At 46.1% G+C, this 6696-nt stretch overlaps 1 long non-coding RNA gene across 1 annotated transcript; it reads right to left on the bottom strand.

The window, feature by feature from the left end:
- Nucleotides 1-3520: 3520 nt before the first annotated feature.
- LOC117836065 (uncharacterized) lies at nucleotides 3521-6328 on the bottom strand. Its single transcript, XR_004636010.2, has 2 exons — nucleotides 4293-6328; nucleotides 3521-3904 (listed from the first exon to the last, which is right to left on the bottom strand). It is a non-coding gene; the product is annotated as an uncharacterized lncRNA (long non-coding RNA).
- Between the last annotated feature and the right edge of the window lie 368 nt (nucleotides 6329-6696).

Genomic DNA, 6696 nt, shown 5'->3' with positions numbered 1-6696 from the left:
TATCTTGTTCAATGATACTAACTTTTTAGCTAATAAAGCGATGATGGTCCAGATAAATCACCAAATTCAGATTACTTTTTGCGTTGGTGTGGGCTGGTTCCCACTTCCCAGACTTGCAGGGGCTAAGATTTGGCTTCGGAGACGCAACATGTTGACATTTGCTTTAGACCAAAGGTTGAAAATAGTATATAGGAGTAACATAGAAAAAATAGCATATTTAACAAAGAACATAGAAAAAAGGACAAAATCTAAAAAACTCCCCCACAAAAAAGAAATCTGTCCTTCCATTTGTAGACTCAATCATTGTTAGATATTAGATTTAATATTTTTACTAAATAACCAACCTCTATCACTATAAAAAAACTAAACTATCATTTAAATTTGCATCTAAATTAACCAGCCATTATGGAAATAACTAAAATATCTACATCTAAATTACCCACTAGACCTGAGAAAAATAGGCCCAGCCCAAGCCCGGCCCGATGCTCATTTAGGGCCGGGTGTGGCGCTGATTTTCGCAACTCGAAAAAATGGACGGGCTTGAGCCCAACCCGAATAATAAAATGAATTACATTTACATAAAAAAGGATGGGTGGCCCGGCATGAATTAGGCCCGAATTTGTTGGCCCGGTTGGGTTAATGGATGGGCTTGGGTGGAGATTTTGGGCCCAAAAGAAACCGAGCTTTTTCTGGCCCGGCCCGAGTTTTGCTTAGGCCTATTACCCACCATTACCATTATAAATATAAAGTAAAGTAATATCTCATTTTGCATTTAAGATTACTCACGTGTCATTATAAAAAATAACCTCATAAACATGTCTCTGTATTAACACTAACTGTAATGAAAAACTAGCCCAAATTAGCCATGTATCATGTATGTGCTCCAAAACTATTCACATCTGCCATTATTAATAGTAAAAAGCTAATCGGTCTGAGATGAAATAGCTCATGCCAGCTCAAGATAAGGTTTCTACCAAAACACATATTTAACACACACTTAGCCACGGAGCTGCGATGCAAGAGGGGAATTATGAATAGGGAAAATGATTACAGAGTATCCATATCTGTATGACCATATGGGTGTTATGTTAGAAAATGAACAAATAAAAGAGAGAGTTAGCGAGAAGATAAGCAATTTAAATCAGTTCAGGGTCTTATAGATTTTAAATTGTATTACTTGTTTTAAATTTGCTAGCCGGTGCATAAGCGCACATTGCTGTACTACTAGTTCACACTACCGAGAAGTAAAAAACAATCCACCTGCTCAACAAATGCAACTCTGAGCAAAAGTGTACATGAAATTGTCTTTTCTAGAAAGTGTATAGTTTTACATCAGCAAGAGCACCACATCATCAAAGTACAACCCAATCAACCATGGTATCATTCAATATCAATAAGGGCATGTTTGGATGGACTAAAACTAATATTTAGCCTTGACTAAAGTTTAGACATCTAAACTTTAGTTGGCTAAAATTAGCCTTGTCTTGTTTGGAGCCAGAGCTAATTTTTAGCCTATTTATTGGTAAAAGTCCATTATATCCTTAGGGGTGTAGGAGAAAAAATGGTAAGATTTTAGTGGGAGGGTATTTTTGGTTTGGTTTGGAGGTCTAATAAACTAAAGTTTAGTTGGGAGGTTAGCTAATTTTTAGCCCACCTTTAGCCCCACTGTTTGAGCCCCATTGTTTGAGCCCCACTGTTTGAATCATCAGCCGGTCAAAGTTTAATCTCTGAATCCAAACAGAGCCTAACACGTTGTGAAAGGCAACCAGATAACAACATATAAAACTACTGTCCTGTCACCTTCAGATTTTAGCTGACATCGATCAAACAAATCTAAACGTGTGAAACTTGGCAGCAGTTTAGTTCGACCGAGTCTGTCTCAATGCAATCTTTCACTCTGAAACAACACGGATACCATTTTGACTCTCAAATTAAATATGAGGTTCTTTTACCCAATGGTTGCATACTTGCATCAGCCCTTCAAATCCAAGTGCAGCAAGTCAAGAACGTAATAACAAGAGTTTAGAGTTGACTAGGAAATACGCCCGTACGTTGTACGGATGGAAAAAAGCATCACACGTCCCAATTCACATGGTACAAAACTTGGGTGATAATGTGATGTTGTTTGTCCCGTTGGGAGGGATCAGAAAGACTTGTTTCTTGTGATTGTCCTCCTCAAATCTGAGACTGTTAGGCCTTGTTTAGTTGCTCAAAGTTTGGAGGTGCCAAATTACTGTTATAGCACTGTAGCACACTGTAGCGTTTCGTTTGTATTTGTGAATTATTATCCAAATATTGACTAATTAGGTTCAAAAGATTCGTCTCGCAAAGTACAATAAAACCGTGCAATTAGTTTTTGATTTCGTCTACATTTAGTACTCCATACATGTACCGCAAGTTTGATGTGATGGGGAATCTTCTTTTTGCATAGTGTCAAAGTTGGGAGTTTTGAGGGAACTAAACATGGCCTTAGTTGAAGAGTTGAGCCGCCAATACTGTAACTGCTTCTTTTTCGAGTGCACAGGCATGCCAGGCTGTTGGTGTTGCTCCTCAAGATCGAGGGTGGTATTGTGCCCGTGCCTCTGCCTTGTGCAAGGTAGTGAAGCGGCTTTCACATCCCTTGGTTGTCTTTATTATTTTCATTTTGATTCTTCTTGCTTATGATCGCTCTTGAATCTGTGTGCTACGCTGCCATTGCTTGCCTATGCACTTTCACCCAATCGAATCGGAAGGAGAAGGCTCTTTCCAATGATCGTCTTATCAGCTGCCAGTGCCAAGCGCGGCAATGCTACCATAGCTATCATGTCCTCCTGCAATCTCCTGGCTCTAACGGTATACTGTATATGGAAGCTTCGTTCTCGTGGCGCAGCTGCTGAGGTTGATGCCGACGCGCCACTTGAGCTGCCGGTGCTGAAAGAAGAAACATGGTGTAGTAATACGGTGCAGCAGACTACGTTCCACATCGAGGAGCTGCCGTGGAAGTTCTCGTACGACGAGATCCGAGCCGTGACCGGGGACTTCGGAACCTAGCTGGTGGGGCGCGGCGGCTCCGGCGAAGTCTTCCAAAGTCGCGCGTCCTCGACGACGGCACAGCGGTCGCCTTCAAGCGTATCACCAGCGACAAGCCCGTCGGCGAGGCTGATTTCCTGAGAGAGGTCTCCATCGTCGCAAGCGTGCACCACCGCAGCTTGGTACGCCTCCTCGGCTACTACCTCCTACGCGGGAGCGGCAGCCAGTACCTGGTCTACCCGTTCTTCGAGCACGGGTTGCTGGACTGGTGGTTGTTCAACGGCGAGGAGCGGCGGCGCCTCCTGCCATGGCCGGCGCAGCGGCACATCGCCATCGACGTCGCTAGAGCGCTTGCGTACCTTCACCACGATCTGCCACCGGCAGATCCTCCACTGGACGTCAAGCCGGCCAACATCTTTCTCCCGTTTCATGACCTCGACGCAAGCCAAGCACGCCACCGGCGCTTGATTTCCACCGATACGAGGAAGAAAGGAACTTTTTTTTCAAAATCTTCAAGAACTACATCCAGTACTGCGGGTTCATTACGAAAAAGTTGAGAAATTTTTTTACAAAACAACCACGACAGTAGAATTAACAACCACACTTTATATATATACTAACAGAAATGCCCGTGCGTTGCTACGACCCTTGCTTGCTCTCACGTTATTATTCGATTGTTCATAATATGTTGGTTTCACTTCACAATATGTTGGTGTGTTATCCCTAATAGTCCTCTCTTTGCTAGTAGCAGAAAACATTTGTGGGTGGTTTGATGTCATCTGTTTATTACGTGGGACCCACACATGGAACTCGTGTGTTTCGACGGTAGCAGGGGCGGGCACAGCTCTGAGTGGCGACCGTCGTTTGGAGTCCCATTGCCGCAGTAGAAGGCGACCTACGATGGGAACGGCGTCAGGATGTATGATGACGATGACAGCGCAATCGTTGTTGGGCTAAGTAAATAGAAACAAAGCTAAGGATGGGAATGATTCTGTATTTTTTTAATACAAACTTTTGCATATGATCTTAGATGAATACAAACTTTATATCAAAATTGTAGAGCTCGATGAGATTTTAAACTTTGTAGTTGACAACTTTTTCATTCAAGGTCGTTTAGTAATCCAAAAATATATTATAAATTCAGAGAAGAAACACATTTGCCATGAGAAGATAGTATAATAAAAGAGAAGGGACTATATAAAAAATAATGAGATTGTAAATAAAATGATAGATTGAGGTAGGTAACAGAAAAAAAAACTTTAGATCAAAGATTGGAGCACAACCTGTTTCAGATAAAGATGCAAGCATTATATCTAAGAGTATTGCTAGGCTAAAAAAGACCAAGGTTGAGCGCCTGATAAATCTGCACAGAAATAACCAGAGCAGGTTGAATGCTAGTATGCAATGCACCATAGACTTTAATAGTCAGCTACGAATATAAAAGGCTAGTCTATCATCAACAAAGATAGATATATACATATACATATACATATATATATATAACACCTAGGAATATATAGCAGGGATTAAGAAAACCATACCATTCAAAGTTGCATTCACCTTGTATATATGTTTAGCCTAGTCTTTATGCAGGATAAGCTCAAGATCTAATCACATATGATCAACACAGTAAAGCAAGCCCAACACCACAGAAGTGCATATCAGTTGTATCAATACAATTAATGTTTTTGTTAGAATTAATCATGCTAAGCATTATCAGTCCTAATTCCCCCTATAGCCATGGTAAGTATTAAGTTTCACGGAATCAAGCCCAGCTAGAATGTGCATCAAGTATGACTTAAGAAGAAGTACTGAATGATCTGAACCAGGGATCACAAGATTACAAACCTCATACTCTGATATTATACTTAAACAAAATAGATAAGCTCAACCGGTTTGAATAGTTAGCAGGAAATTGATCCTTGTAAAAAAAAATAAACACTCCAAAGAGAAATTTAAGAAGGTAGCTAGATAGGTTGCACAAGTCAAAATCTGTTAGGGCCTCTGACCACTATTGGAAGAAATCTGAAAGCTTGTCTTTGAAGCATATACGATTTTTTGAAATGCCTCAGCACTTATTCTAGCACAGAAGGCAACAACATAGAAATATGGTAACAAAGGCAATCAGTAGCATAGACTAAAAGAATGATTTATCAGCTTGAAGTGACATTTCATCAAACACTTAAAGTGCAAGCATTAGAAGAACAGAGCATCAAGCACAGCAAATCACCTTGGGTGTCTCAAGAATGACCAGATTAACAGGCAGCAAAATTGCCTCGTCGTGGTGAGCATGGTTGTTTCAATAGGTGGCAAGCATAGAGCAGCAAACACAGGCGACGGCGCCCTGCTACCCTGCTTGCACTGATGCCTTAGCAAGCTCCATGGCGGTGTAGTGGATATCCTCAGGCGTGGTGAGTGTGGCCGGGTCGATGCAGGGCAGATGACCTCCAGCACCTGGGCGGGCCTTCCATCACTGTCGTTGATGGCCTCGTCGGCGATGGAGGAGATTTAGGCAGGCCACCCGGCGACGACCTGCTCCCCACACGCCCTGTTTGCAAAGCTCCCGTCCATGGTGAGGTGCGACGAGCGGGAGAGGAAGCGCCTATCCCACCACGACAGCTACTTCATGACGCCGCCAGTTGCTTCAGCTTCCCAGTAGCACTGAGAAGAACTTGAATGGTGAGGATGCCATGTCCATCCCCACACCGGCACGTCCACCGGATCCACATCACGCCGCCCGGATTCGGACGTTGGCGATGGCTCGGCTCGAGTGCAGGTATGCAAAGAGTGGATTGGGAGGTCGACCACGACATCCATGGTCGCTGCCGGTGACTGGATCGCACGCTGCCCACCACCGCCATCGACCGGATCGCACGCTGCCCACCTCCGCCGCTCCTTGGGGCCGCACGTGGGTGCATATGGCTGCTCTGTGGATCCGTTGTTTGCAGCGGTGGCGGTGGCAGGGCCGGCACAGTAGAGTCGTCCTGTCGTGCTGGCATGGAGGGAAGGCCGGGCAGGGTCCACACCGGTCAGGGTCCGCGATAGCGTTGGGCGCTTAGAGGCGGCTCGGCGTGGTGGCGCACGGAGGCGGCGGATGGAGGACTGGGGGAGGCGCGGTCGTGGGGAGGAGGCGAGGTGCTTAACCAGCCAACCTTATCTCTTCCCTCTCTCTCTCTTCTCTCCTATCTCTTCTCTCTCTCCTGGCCCTATCTCCTCTCTCTCTTCTCTCCTACATCTCCGGCGCGCCCCCGCGGAGGAGCCCTGGCGGCCGGTGCGGCCACCTCGGCCCGACACCGGCGGTGGAGGCGGCAGGCACAGCAGCCACCCCAGCCCCGGCCCTGCCGGCGAAGGCGGCCAGCATGGCTCCCTTGGCCCGACCCCACGGTGAAGCCGGTAGGCGCGGCGTTCACCCCAGCCCCGGCTCTGACGGCGGAGGCGGCCGGCGTGGCCACCAGTGGCGCGGGTGGTCGGCCAGCTCCAGCTCCACGGCGATGAACAGATGGCACAGACCAGGCGAGGCCTGCCGACGCAGCGGTGCGGGTGGCTAGCCGACTCTAGCTCCACGGCGGCGACAAATGGCACAGCCCAAGCAAGGCCGGCTGGCGCGGGCGGCTCGACCCCGATGCAGGTGGCCCCAACCCCGGCGTCCATGATTGCAGTAAAGTTTGGGGATCTTTTTGCAAAATT

The sequence above is a fragment of the Setaria viridis genome, chromosome 9 (assembly GCF_005286985.2).
Source record: "Setaria viridis chromosome 9, Setaria_viridis_v4.0, whole genome shotgun sequence".
Classification (NCBI taxonomy): domain Eukaryota; kingdom Viridiplantae; phylum Streptophyta; class Magnoliopsida; order Poales; family Poaceae; genus Setaria; species Setaria viridis.
The sequence above is the reverse complement of the archived record's forward strand: the minus strand, read 5'-3'. Positions and strand labels throughout refer to the sequence as shown.